The sequence below is a fragment of the Protomyctophum parallelum genome, assembly GCF_964188405.1.
Source record: "Protomyctophum parallelum genome assembly, chromosome: 19".
Lineage (NCBI taxonomy): Eukaryota > Metazoa > Chordata > Actinopteri > Myctophiformes > Myctophidae > Protomyctophum > Protomyctophum parallelum.
In genome coordinates this window covers 38,047,933-38,060,613 of record NC_139717.1, presented here as the reverse complement: position 1 = coordinate 38,060,613, position 12,681 = coordinate 38,047,933, and the positions used below count along the sequence as shown (strand labels likewise).

At 41.7% G+C, this 12,681-nt stretch overlaps 1 long non-coding RNA gene across 1 annotated transcript; it reads left to right on the top strand.

The window, feature by feature from the left end:
* The first annotated feature begins 4,303 nt into the window (after nt 1–4,303).
* LOC310876575 lies at nt 4,304–6,461 on the top strand. Its single transcript, XR_014570732.1, has 2 exons — nt 4,304–4,422; nt 5,294–6,461. It is a non-coding gene; the product is annotated as an uncharacterized lncRNA (long non-coding RNA).
* The last annotated feature ends 6,220 nt before the right edge of the window (nt 6,462–12,681 follow it).

Here is a 12,681-nt window from a genome sequence, read left to right as displayed (position 1 = left end):
ACCTGGCGCCCACCCCTCCCAAATCTCAACAGATACATTTCATTGAGGAATGCAAGGACTGTGTTTTATCTGGGGGGGGGGGGGGGGGGGGGGGACGACAACACTGTCTGTATATTCTTGTCTTAAAATAAAGGGATGAAAAAGCCGCGCGTGTAAATGATACCATGGCAGAATGTTTGGGGCTTTCTCAAATGGCATCTGTTTGATGATGACGTGCGTGCGTACGTGACTGTTAATTTGTTTCTTTTGCACTTTAATTGTCTCCGTGTTTTGTGTAGCACTTGGAAAGTTGGAATTGCCTTATTGAGATTCAAATAATGATATGCAAAAACTCTTGCCATCTGGGAAATAAATAAATATTCAAATCAAGGCAAGGATTTCATTAGTGGCATTAGGCTACAGAGTGATAAATAGGTATGGCTATCAATATCTATCCCTCTCTTTCATTTTTCACTTCACTCATTCACACATTCCCCCCCCCCCCCCCCCCCCCCCCCACCACACACAGCGCACTGACACAAGAGAAACAAACCCAACACCTGGCTGAAATCGCCACATTTAGCCCTTTGGCTCTCCCTGCCTGAGGAAAAGTACCACAGACAGATATAGAGAGGTTGGTGTGTTCCTGCAGTGTCCGTGCATATAGAAAAGAGCGGCCTTCAAACGTTTGTCTCAACATGGATGAAATCAGTGGTGGACAGTAAACCAAGTAGGCTACAAGTAAATGTAGGCCTACTTGTAAATGTATCGTAAATGTACCGTAAATACACCATACACTGGTCAACAAAAACACCTTGAAGACCTTAACAAGAGCCCTCGTACAAGGTTTCTTTGACTATGCATCCACCTCTTGGTACCACAGCACCTCAAAGGCCCTTAAAACAAGGCTCCAGACCTCCCAAAACAAACTGGTCAGGCTCCTACTTGGCCTCACCCCCCGAACCCACCTCACCCCTGCCCACTTTGACAGGCTGGGATGGACAGAGTACAGCATCTTGCAATGGGTCTGGTCCACAAGATTCGATACACCACCAATATACCCATGTACCTGTCTAAATACTTCCTTAATGTGAACGAAGTCCACACCCACAACACCAGAGGGAGTGCAACAAACCATGTACAACCCAGATTCGGCACAAACAAGGGACTAAATTATTTTCGCTCCTATATGCCACCAAAATGTGGAACGCCCTACCAACAGTCATTAAGACATGTGAATCCCTTGACTCCTTCAAAACCGCTCTCAAAGGGCACCTATAACGGCTGCAATTCGAAACTGGCCCCCGTAAAATCTTTGTATTGAGTTTGTGCTTGAAATGTACTGTAATTCTGCAAACTGTTAATAAATATTTCAATCAATCAATCAATGGGAAACTGGGTGGTCTGGAGTCCACAATGCAGCCCCCCACCTTCACTCATGTGACCCTCAGATTAATATACGAATACTGGTATATTATTGATTTCAGCTGTTACAATTCCAAACAATCAAACATGGCCCGCTTTAATTACTTTAGGAGCTTAATAGGTAAATGTTATGGTCTATTTTATGTCCAATATATTTGTACTTGTTCATAAAGTTAACATACCGGTAACTATAATTAAAGCCATTTGAAAGACATTTGAAATTAAATAAAAAAATAAATTGCAAAGAATTCAGGATTTCAATTGAAATATAGCAAAAAATACCTGATCTACAAGCTCAAAACGCGTTGCAATTTTTGCTACTAATATGCATTATGGCCCTCTGCATGGAGCAGACTGCTGGGTGTGCGTTTTGGCATGGGGGGTCAGATCAACATGGAATGAATTCTGTACTGGCCATATAAGGAGCATGGGGGGATTTATGAGGTCAGATAAACATATGGAATGTCAGAACAGGTCAGCTCCATATATGGAGATCTAAGGGTGGTAGTGGGGACATTCTCTTGAATGTACAGGGTTTGATGAGGGCCGGGCCTTAATTTTCGGGCCTGTTGAGAACTGTAGTTTTCGCACTAATAACTTTTTGGCAGGTCCGTCTATAGAGTTTGAATGAATGGACAGGTATCAGTCAAAAGGGAGACATCGATGGGGAAGATGGACATGGGGAAGGATCAACATATGAAATGTCAGAACAGGTTCTGAGTTCTGACATAAATTCATATATGGAGATCTAAGGGGTTGAGGTTTGAGGTCAGATGTAGAGTTGCTGGCCAATATTGATGATCTCCATATGGGCTAAATTGCGACAGCTGGTCGCATATGACATCCCTGATGATGTCACGTGATGTCACGACTCACAAGACCATCTAGGGGATAATAAGTGACTGACTGACGTGCAGCAATGCGATGTGCTGTGTTTATCACAATTAAGTTTTCTTTTCTTTGAATCTTTGAATGTTTTGGGAACATGACACATTTTTTATACAGCAATGCATTGATATTAAAAAGAATAAAGTACACTTTGTAATATACTTTACCTCAAGAACAAATTTGATTCACCAACTTTCACTTGTAGATGAAGATGAATGATATTTGACTCAATACCAGGGTACTTTTTACACCGCTGTAAAATCCTCAGGACTTGCACCTACACATCAACTCAGTTGATGTGTAGGTGATAGGCCTACTGTGATTTTTGTATGACTATATCCCAACAGGCTGCTCGTTATTTTACTGATGGTGAAGGGGATGGCCAAAGGACAAACATGCACACACACAACCTACAGTATGCACGCACGCATGCACCGTCACACTTCTTTCTTTATTCCTATCCCTTTCTGACTTGTTTCTGCTGTTCACCCTCATTTGAATGGCAAAATTCAGTGAAGAGACAGACAGACAGACAGACAGACAGACAGACAGACAGACAGACAGACAGACAGACAGACAGACAGACAGACAGACAGACAGACAGACAGACAGACAGACAGACAGACAGACAGACAGACAGACAGACAGACAGACAGACAGACAGAATTGGAATGAAGTCTCAGTCAGAACCTCTCTTTTCCAGGCTTCATCTGCCCCTAGCTCTGGTTCGAGGAATCCAGGGACCAAGCTCATGTAAACAGAAATCCGATCCAGAGTGCTTGGCTTGGGTTTCGCCCCCTTGTAGACCCGCTGATGATACCCGATCTGGCCCAGCTTTGGGAACAGGGCTTATCTGATGCCTCACAAAAGGCCCCTCTCCCTGCCTCACGATAACAGTGCACATCTGGTGCGTTTGCAGGGAATGCTGTCTCTGTCCCCTCGGTTTCTCTTAGGAGAGGAAGCAAATAGGGGGTCTGACTGACTTGCAATTCCACCCAGAAATTCACTTACCCAAATGGCAGGGGACTAGAGACAGTATTTATAGGCCTAAAGTTACAATCCAGAACATCTGGATTTAATAAAATAAAAAGGAATTGGCCACTTTGTGTACCCTAATGTAGGCCTATCATTATTTTCAATACTGTCCCACAGACAGATGATTATATTGTGTATCCACCCTGTCAATGTAATATGATTGAAAATGTTGGTACTATAAACAGGTCTGTGAGTGTGTTTAGCAGAGAAATGTAAGACGATACAGCCGTGATTTGGAATGATTCGATGTTGCCATTAGAGGGCGACATCTACTAATGTGTGTTGGCACTGCATGCTTGCCATCGAACCATTTCCCTACATCTAATTACCATACGGTATTACCCCAAATAATTAAACTATAAAATAGGACTGGACTATTCGTCTTAAAGTCAATCTACTAAAGTCCTGGCACTGTACCGTTGCATTTGTATTAAATGAAATGCAGCATGCCTACCTGGCTGGAAGAACCATGCGGGCGTTTTCTCTTTGGTCTTGTGATCATTCAATCAGGCCCAATAGTCTACACTAGATGTCGCTCTTGTCATGTCGAAATATCTTTCAATGGCGATGCAACAGGTTGCGTTACAATTCTCATTTAGCTTGAATTGAAATGCATTGTAATTTGTTTTACATTTTAATTTAATTTAAGCCTGTGGTAGATTACTAAATCTGCAAAAAAAAGTAGACCATTCAGTCCAAAGGAAACGTTTTCAATTCCTCGGACACTGCCTCTGAGTTTTTCCATTTTCAATTAGCATTTAAATAGTAATTAATATTAATATTATATTATATTAATATTTTAAATTAAAGTATTATAAATTACAACTTAAGCCAAGAAGGCGTTGCTTTCCTGTATGTATGGCGTTAACCTCAGTTGTTACTTGCCGTTGCGGAGGGTCTGTGGAGGTTTGCTGCTACGTCACATCAGACATGATGCTGGTATAAAAAGCTCCGTCAATTGCCGCGACCACATTGGAAAGAACCAGCGTCAGTGGGCATAGTGCTCTATCTAGCCAAATCCTTGTCGAAAATATGTCAAAAATGATGATTGTTCAACTCGGAGTGGTTATTTTCGCCATATGTTTATCGACACAGGTATGTTATTCTATTCACGTGTTTATTATTTCTTAAGCAAATTTTGGGTAGGCTAAGTTTTTACGGTGATGTTTTTTGTATTGTGATGATGTGTGGTTATGTGGTTCGCTTTAGAACGTTTTCGCAAGACAATTTAATAACATATCGGTCTAAATAAGTTGATAATAGCCTAGATCCAATTCCACGAGCTGCTTTCTTATTAGAGTTGCTGTTTATAGATTTTTCCCAAAAATACCTGCACCTTGTCATATTTTTTTAGATTCAATTCAAGTGAATAAATGATTTAGGCTATAGGTAATGTATATAGTCGACTGTGCAACGGGATCTGGCTAAAGTTTCTCTCGGTGGCGTGCCAAAGAAACCTGAAACGTAGCAGGCTGTTGGTTTGCCCCTCTCCTCTCCCAGGGCTCCCACCCACCGGTTCACCATCACCGATTGATTACATCATTAGTGAATTGTTAGAATCAAACCATTTTTTTCTCCAATGCTAAAACAGAACAGAACAGAACAGAACAGAATATAGGCTAACTGAATGGAACAGAATGAACTTATACTAGTGGTTCAATTCACAATTGGTCATGCAGTGTTTTTATTTGCACACATTTTGTTTGTTCTGCACAAATCATATAGGCTAGCCTACTCTATGTTAAAGCTCTATGTGTTAACTCTTTCGTTTTATAACATCTATAGCATCTTTAATTGTTAAATGATTGTTAAATTATTTATTTCTTCAAATTATTTATTTATTTCTTCAAAGCTCAGTTTTGGTAGAAAAGTTGTAGTTTTGTATACAAAATTTAAAAAAGAAGGAAAAAACAGTTTTTGAGAAGTGTGGAGTTCTAATCCTCGTGCCCCTCCCTTTTGCCCACAGATGGTCTCCCAGGCAGCGAATGCGAATGACACAGCCCCCACGGCAGGGGGCAACTCCACCGCCAACGTGACCACTACCATGGCGACAGACACCTACAGCAGCTCGGCCAACTCCACCTCCCCTACTGGAGCAGGCGTGTCACTGCAAGCGGGAACCTTCTCCCTTCTGCTCCCCACCATCATGGCAACCTCTCTCCTGCAACGCTACTGTTGAAAATCCTCCACCGGACCAGCCTCTATATGCCCCGCCACCCACGCCCCACCAAGCCACCATCACCGCCACACCCTGCCCCACCCTATGCTCCCTGTGCACCACCATACCCCTCGGTCCCCTCTACGCCGCACTGAACAGAGACCACAAGACTAACATCCAGTCGCCACAATGGACTCTACAAACCCTCACCCCATTCCTGCCCCAGTTAAAAAAAAAAGATGAAAGTTCATGAGGCTGGCGATTTTTCTCTCAAAACAGGGGCGTAATATTCACTGGAGGCCATCACCCAGCTCCTCTCCCCTCCCCCAGCCCACCAGATGGGAGACGAAAAGGAAGAGCACTCCTTGTACGGCCAACTCCCGTTTGTCCAGCGTTTCCATTGTCACATCATCACATTTTGGAGATGCTCAGGGCTGTGGTTGTCATGTCACATGTCTCGCTTAAAAAAAAAGAAAGAAAGAAAAAAAAAAAGATAATGTGGACCACTTGAGTGTACAGAAGTACTTCTTGTAGTTTTAATTTCACTTGGAAATGAATATCAGAATGGTTTTGTATGTGAAGTGAAGGTTGGCACATGAAAAAAATGAAAAAGCAACTACTGGAAGTCTGATAACATTTTGGTCGGGTTTTCATAATTTGGCTCATGGTTTTTGTTATTGGACATGTCAAAGAGATGTATGTTACAAATAAGTTGCCACAGGACTTCTGTCAGTTTTGCCTTGTGATTTTTAAAGTTATGGTCCTTTACAATGAGGGTATGACTGGCACCTTTCCGCCTTTGGTGCATGGGTTAGCCCCAGGAAATGACTGTACGTAAACCTACGGGAAGGTTTGATGTTAGATTTATATTTCCCCCCCCTTATAGTTTATATTTTGTATAAATGGAAATGTTATAATGTTTGTTAGTTCGAATAATGGAAGAAATGACAATGTACAATAAATTATAAAAAATAATTATTGTACTTGTTTCTGTGACTCTTGTTTTGGCCGGTTAATAAAGAACATTAGACTTTTAAGTTACATTAGTACGTTACCTCATGATTTGTCTATCAAATAGTGCATCACGCACCATCCTACTGAAATAAAGACAAATTCGTACTTTGTCGTACGATTGTGTCACAGTCTGTAAATAAGAGATTAGATTGCCTCATGTTCTTCAGTTGAAAATCTGTTCTTTTCAGTGAGCGACACACTCCTATATAAATTAACTATATAGCTCTAGTTGTTGTCCGCACCAAAGGCACGTGGATCTCTGTCCACTAAGTCTTTCTAATACGGTTGGCTTTAGGAGTGTAGTGATGGTGTATTCATTGATACTGAGCTGCCAGAGGGTCTAGACAAGCAGCTGCTGAGCTGGCTGGAGTTGGAGCTGGACTCAGCAGCATTCCATGATGCCCCCTAGATCTCCTCTGGCCTAAAGCCAAAGCAACACACAGGCAGGCAGGGTACAAAATAGCACAATAGCCTTCATAGCATTCTAGCATGGGACATATACATTTTGCTTTGTTCATTTGAAAATGATCATACAGTAAAGAGAGGACCCATGTTCAGAATGGCAGACAAACACTATAAAGTTGCCCCTGCTCTGACTTTAAAAGTTGCATGGCTTTTCAGCCTTTAGCCAGTAAAATGTGAGGATGCCTGCAGTTGAATAATTTCCTATACGATTAAGAGTGGAAACACGTTTTCCATCTCTCTGGTCCATATACAGTAGCACTGGCTAGTCTTTTTCCTGAATTCTCCAAGGAACATGAGCAGCATAGGAGGAGAAGGCAACTCATGTGTTCTTATTAAGTGCACAATTGAATTATTCCTTGCTCTTCGGATTAACCATCACCCTTCAGAAAAGGACGGTTAATGAAAAGGATATCTCCCCACCTAATTAAGCACTTTGAAAAACAGAACAGAACAAAACATATTTGTAATAACTACAGCTAATGTAATAATACGTTTTCTTTTTGTCTTTCTCTTTTTCTTCTCCAGGAAGTCATTAACTAAAACACAAGAGGGAATTAAAAAATAATGTAGCCAGGAAATATTGCTGCTGTGAGGTCTGAGTGAGCATAGTGACGCCAGCGTGAATAGAGTGCCGTTCGGAACTGCCTCAGCACCAGTAAAGCCATAGCCTCACGTCTCATTAGACCAGACTATTGTCTCTCTATCCTCTCTGCACTATTAACCTCCCTCTGGCCAGCAGCACCACTCCATTTCCCCACCATTCTCCCTGCCCTTTCATTTCCTTTTTCCGGCTCTATCTGTGCTCTGCCAATTTAGTCTCTTAGTGCTGTACATACTGTAAATTAGGCTTCTCAGGAACTATCCAAGATAAAAAAAAGAAAATATATATATATCGGAGAATTTCTCAGCCATGATAATGGATTTGAGTTAAACTTCAGGGCTGATGAGATGTCTGTCTCACTTGTTAATTGAGAACCACTAATGAGACCGAGTTATCAGTTTTACTACACATAGCACTCTAGAGTCTAACTAGAAGTAACTAATTGACCAATATAAAGAATGATTTATGTTCCGGTTCAGGCCATCTTTATTCTCATCTCAACTGTAATTGCATTTCTCCTCCCAAGACCTAGACCTTTTGTCATTAAAACAATGCTCAAGACAGGACACATTTATTACAAGACAATATCAATAAAATGAAACCAAGAAAGCACACATAAATCAATATAATTGCATACAAATTACAAATATAGCTAAAAACGATAAATAGATTTAAAAAGAGAATAAAGTGCATAAATCTGTACATAGTCCACAGTCTGAGAATAAAGGAAGCAGTGACTTGAACAGTCTGACAGCATGGGGAAAGCTGTTTCACAGCCTGCTAATACATGTACGGATACTGTCCGCTCGACCTTTTGTTACGCTTTCCAATCACCGGCGGCATGGCACGTCCCCTGGCCTACGGTAAAAGCTGGTAAGGATGCTCTCAATGGCCTCTCTCCGTGTAGAAGGTGATGAGAACATTGTGTGTCCCCCAGGGGTTTATCCTAGGCCCCTCTTCTTTCCCTCTACACCAAATCTCTTCATCTGAAAAAAAAAAACATACAGTAGGCCTTCACCAGCTCAGTGGCCTTGTGGTTAGAGTGTCCGCCCTGAGACTGGGAGGTCGGGGGTTCGATCCCCGGCCGGGTCATACCAAAGACTCTAAATAATGGGACCCAGTGCCTCCCTGCTTGACACTCAGCATCAAGGGTTGGATTGGGGGTGGGAAGTGAGGACGCTGGCGTCGACTGTTCGCCGCTTCACCTCCCAATGTATGAATGAATGAACCATTGTAAGCGCTTTGAGTAGGCACATAGTGCATAGAAAAGCGCCATAAAAATGCAATTCATTATTACAAGCTTATAAGCTTGTAGATGTGCTATATTGTTGTGGTTAAACTGCTGGATCAAGTTCCTCGCTCAAGAGCTCTTCAACAGTAGGTGTTGAAGGAGGGGCAGTATTCCTCATTCATTTCCCATCCAGATTTTTCCTGATTTACCTGCATGGTCCCCAGGGATCAAACCAGAAACTTGCCAATGTGGCCTATATAGTGACACATTATTCTGTCATCTGTCATGTGCACATATTTTGTAATGATCCTTGAGTTCAAGCAAGGATGTACTATATTACGGTTAATGATGTATCTTATTTAATGGTGGAAACTGAAAATGTCTAATTGTATTCTCTGCAGCTGTTCTCTGTTGTTGTTACCAGTCTAAGTGCCCTTATTATATATGTACTCTTGTACTGTATGTTTTGTTTGTTTGTTTAAGTAATTGTATTGTCGGATGTATTATGCATTGTTCTGTTATATTGTCTGTTTGTATAAAAATGCAATAAATATATTGTTTAAAAAAAAAGGGAAAAAAACCAAGGATGTACTGTAGATGTGTCTAATCTCTAATCTGTATATAGCACCTCATCTCACACCTGTGTGTGTGTGTGTGTGTGTGTGTGTGTGTGTGTGTGTGTGTGTGTGTGTGGTAAATGGTGCATTTATATAGCACCTTTATCCAAGGGGCTTTACAGAGATTGTGCATTAATTACATTCACCCATTCACACCGATGTCAGATGAAACCATGCAATTCAATTCAATTCAAAGGGCTTTATTGGCATGAGAAAACATACGTTTACATTGCCAAAGCAGAAAGAACAATACATGCAAGGCACCAACCTGCATATCTGGAGCAATTAGGGGTTCAGAGTCTTGCTCAGGGACACTACAGCACTAACTCTAAGGGAGCCCGGGATCGAACTGGGAACCTTGCGGTTGCCATCCGGTCTCTCTACCACTGATCTGCCGCCCCACACTCTGTGTGTGTGTGTGTGTGTGTGTGTGTGTGTGTGTGTGTGTGTGTGTGTGTGTGTGTGTGTGTGTGTGTGTGTGTGTGTGTGTGTGTGTGTGTGTGTGTGTGTGTGTGTGTGTGTGTGTGTGTGTGTGTGTGTGTGTGTGTGTGTGTGTGTGTGTGTGTGTGTGTGTGTGTGTGTGTGTGAGTGAGAGACAGGTAACACACCTGTCCTGGTCTAAAGTGTAAACTGGATAATTAATGAGGCCACAATCCATTGAAGAAAGTGTAACCACATACTACAAACCACATACTACAAAAAACAGCCAAGTGCTGAAACGTATTGGCCATTTGGCCAAGTCATTTATACTAAAAAAAATATCTTAAAAAAATCTTTTGAATCAGAAAGGTTTGACATAGATGCTGTGATGTTAAATTAATCTGGGTATAATTTTCAACAAGCTACTATGTTTGTTTGCAGGGCTGGGACAAAAATTCGGATATAGCGGATAGCAGAAACTCTGCCCGTCGAGGCACACACAAACAAACAAGCCCTAATACCACCACTTTTACATAAATGATACAAACCAACAGGCAACTACACAACCCTTTGTTGCTCTCACAAGAATTCTGGCAAAAGGATTCAAGATAGAAGAGGGTTTATTTGTCACTCACTTTGCCTGCCTGTCAATTGTTTTTATTATTATTTGTTTTAATCATATCATAACCTGAGCGGTCCCCTGCGGTCTCGGCCAACCGTTATGTCCTATGGCCAGTCCACCCCTGTTTGTTTGTCTTCTCAAGAGGCGGCTCCTAAGCAACCTTTAGAAACTTGACACAGGGCCACTGCCTATAATGAAAGGAATAATTATGCCTATTGACATAATTGTCTCTCCTTAGTTACGCACGTGCATGCGCGCGCACACACACACAGCAAGAAGTATCCACCACATTGTTCCAGCCACCGTCCACAGGCTGTTGAGAGCCATTATTTCATGTACAGTATTGCGACAGTTTCCTTACATAGATTAACTTTTGGCTGTTTATATGAACGTCTTTTAAAACTTTACCAAAGCAAGTTGTATGTATGTATGAGCATGTGGAAAAGGGAGGGGTACATCTCCCTTGTGTTGCAGGGAGCCCAGAGCCAGCGTGAATGGTCTGTCAGGAAGGGAGTCGTGAGCCCTGGACAAGTCTTTTTGTGGGTCACCAGCCAAAAAGATTGGGAACCACTGTTGTAGAGTTGATATGACAATAAGTACTAATACAGTATATTAGAAGCAGGGAAATAAATACAAGCCTAAAAACAGCATGATGGGATGTGGAGAATCATCTGTTAAATTCTCCACTAGGAAATCCCGTAATTTACAATTTAGGCATTTAGGCAGTCTAGATCAGAAGGTGTAAAATCCTAAAGTTACACTCTGACTTAAATCAACACTGGCTGTGTATCTGACCTAAATGCAGCATATGACACATTTACATACTTATGTCAGAGATGGGTGCTGTTCAAGTACGGTATCATCATTCATCACGTGTTTTAGGAGAAAAAAACAACAAAGCCATTCAAATCCCACAGGGGAAACACATTTACAATACTGCACTGCAGTCTGAAGCAGCCAGGTGACTGCAGGCAGCACACTATTTGCATGAATTTACACATCTTCAAAAATATTCCATTGTAAATTTGCAAACTTTCCTTCTCTGGAAACACCACTTAAACCCTATTGTATATACTACGCTGACAGGTTACCACACAGGTCTATACTAAGACCCTTCCTTTTTTCCCTCTGCACCAAATATCTTTGCCGAAAATCACAGATCTACAAGGTTGAAATGCAATGCATTGTGAACTGTATAGTGTCGGCCCGATAAGCGGCTGGAAATGAGCACAGAGTCAGGAGGTAAAAAGCAGCCACACCTTGGTTTATTCCAAAAAGAAGGTTGACAGCATGGTCAATGGCAGAGTACAGACAGCAAACAAATAGGGCATGTTGGTGTGCAGCTCCACCATGCCCTCTCACTGAATCCAACACTGAGTTGGTGTGACTTTTATAGTCAGCTGAACCAATCAGTGCAGACTGTACCATTTTACCGGTTAAACATGCAACCCTTTTCTGAACCCCACATAACCCACATCACATGAACCTATAAATCTATATCCCTACACCGGTAAGTACATATCAATGATGCCCACTATTGCAAGATAACCCACATATCACATTATCATTAGCAGCTCCAATGCATAACTCAAACACCCCCATGGCTATTTCACTGTGGTCCAGTCCAGACCAATACATGGTGCTCTGGTAGCCTGGGACTCTTTTGCCCGAACCCACTGGAACAGACAGAACAGAAGCAGTCAGTATTCACGTACCCATAACACAGTCTCATATTACATAATGGTATTTTCATGTTCATAATACTTTCAATAAACCAGTTAAACTCATGACTTTTCCTTTGTGTGTCAAACAATATACATATTGAAATGTGCCAAATATCAGTAACGGAGGACCACTTCGTTACATGAACATCTGTAATTGTCGCCAAATGATCACACCAAAATAGGGGCACTGACTTGTAAAATGTTATTTACATTGTCAGAAACGTGCTCCCTCTGAATATTTGGTGTGAGAAATTTATACAGCTAACACCTTGCCATCAAGACATCTCATTAGTCTTAAAAATTATGAGAAGCTCCAGCACTTTCATCAACAGATGCTTACGACATGCACATCCTGGTAATTTAATGGCCTAATACCATCACAAATGAAGTGCTCTATAGCAAATCACACAACAAGAACCAATTGAATCCAAAATTAAACACAGGAAATGGGGCTGGATTGGGCACACCCTGAGGAAACCATCCTCCAACACAACGTAGGCCT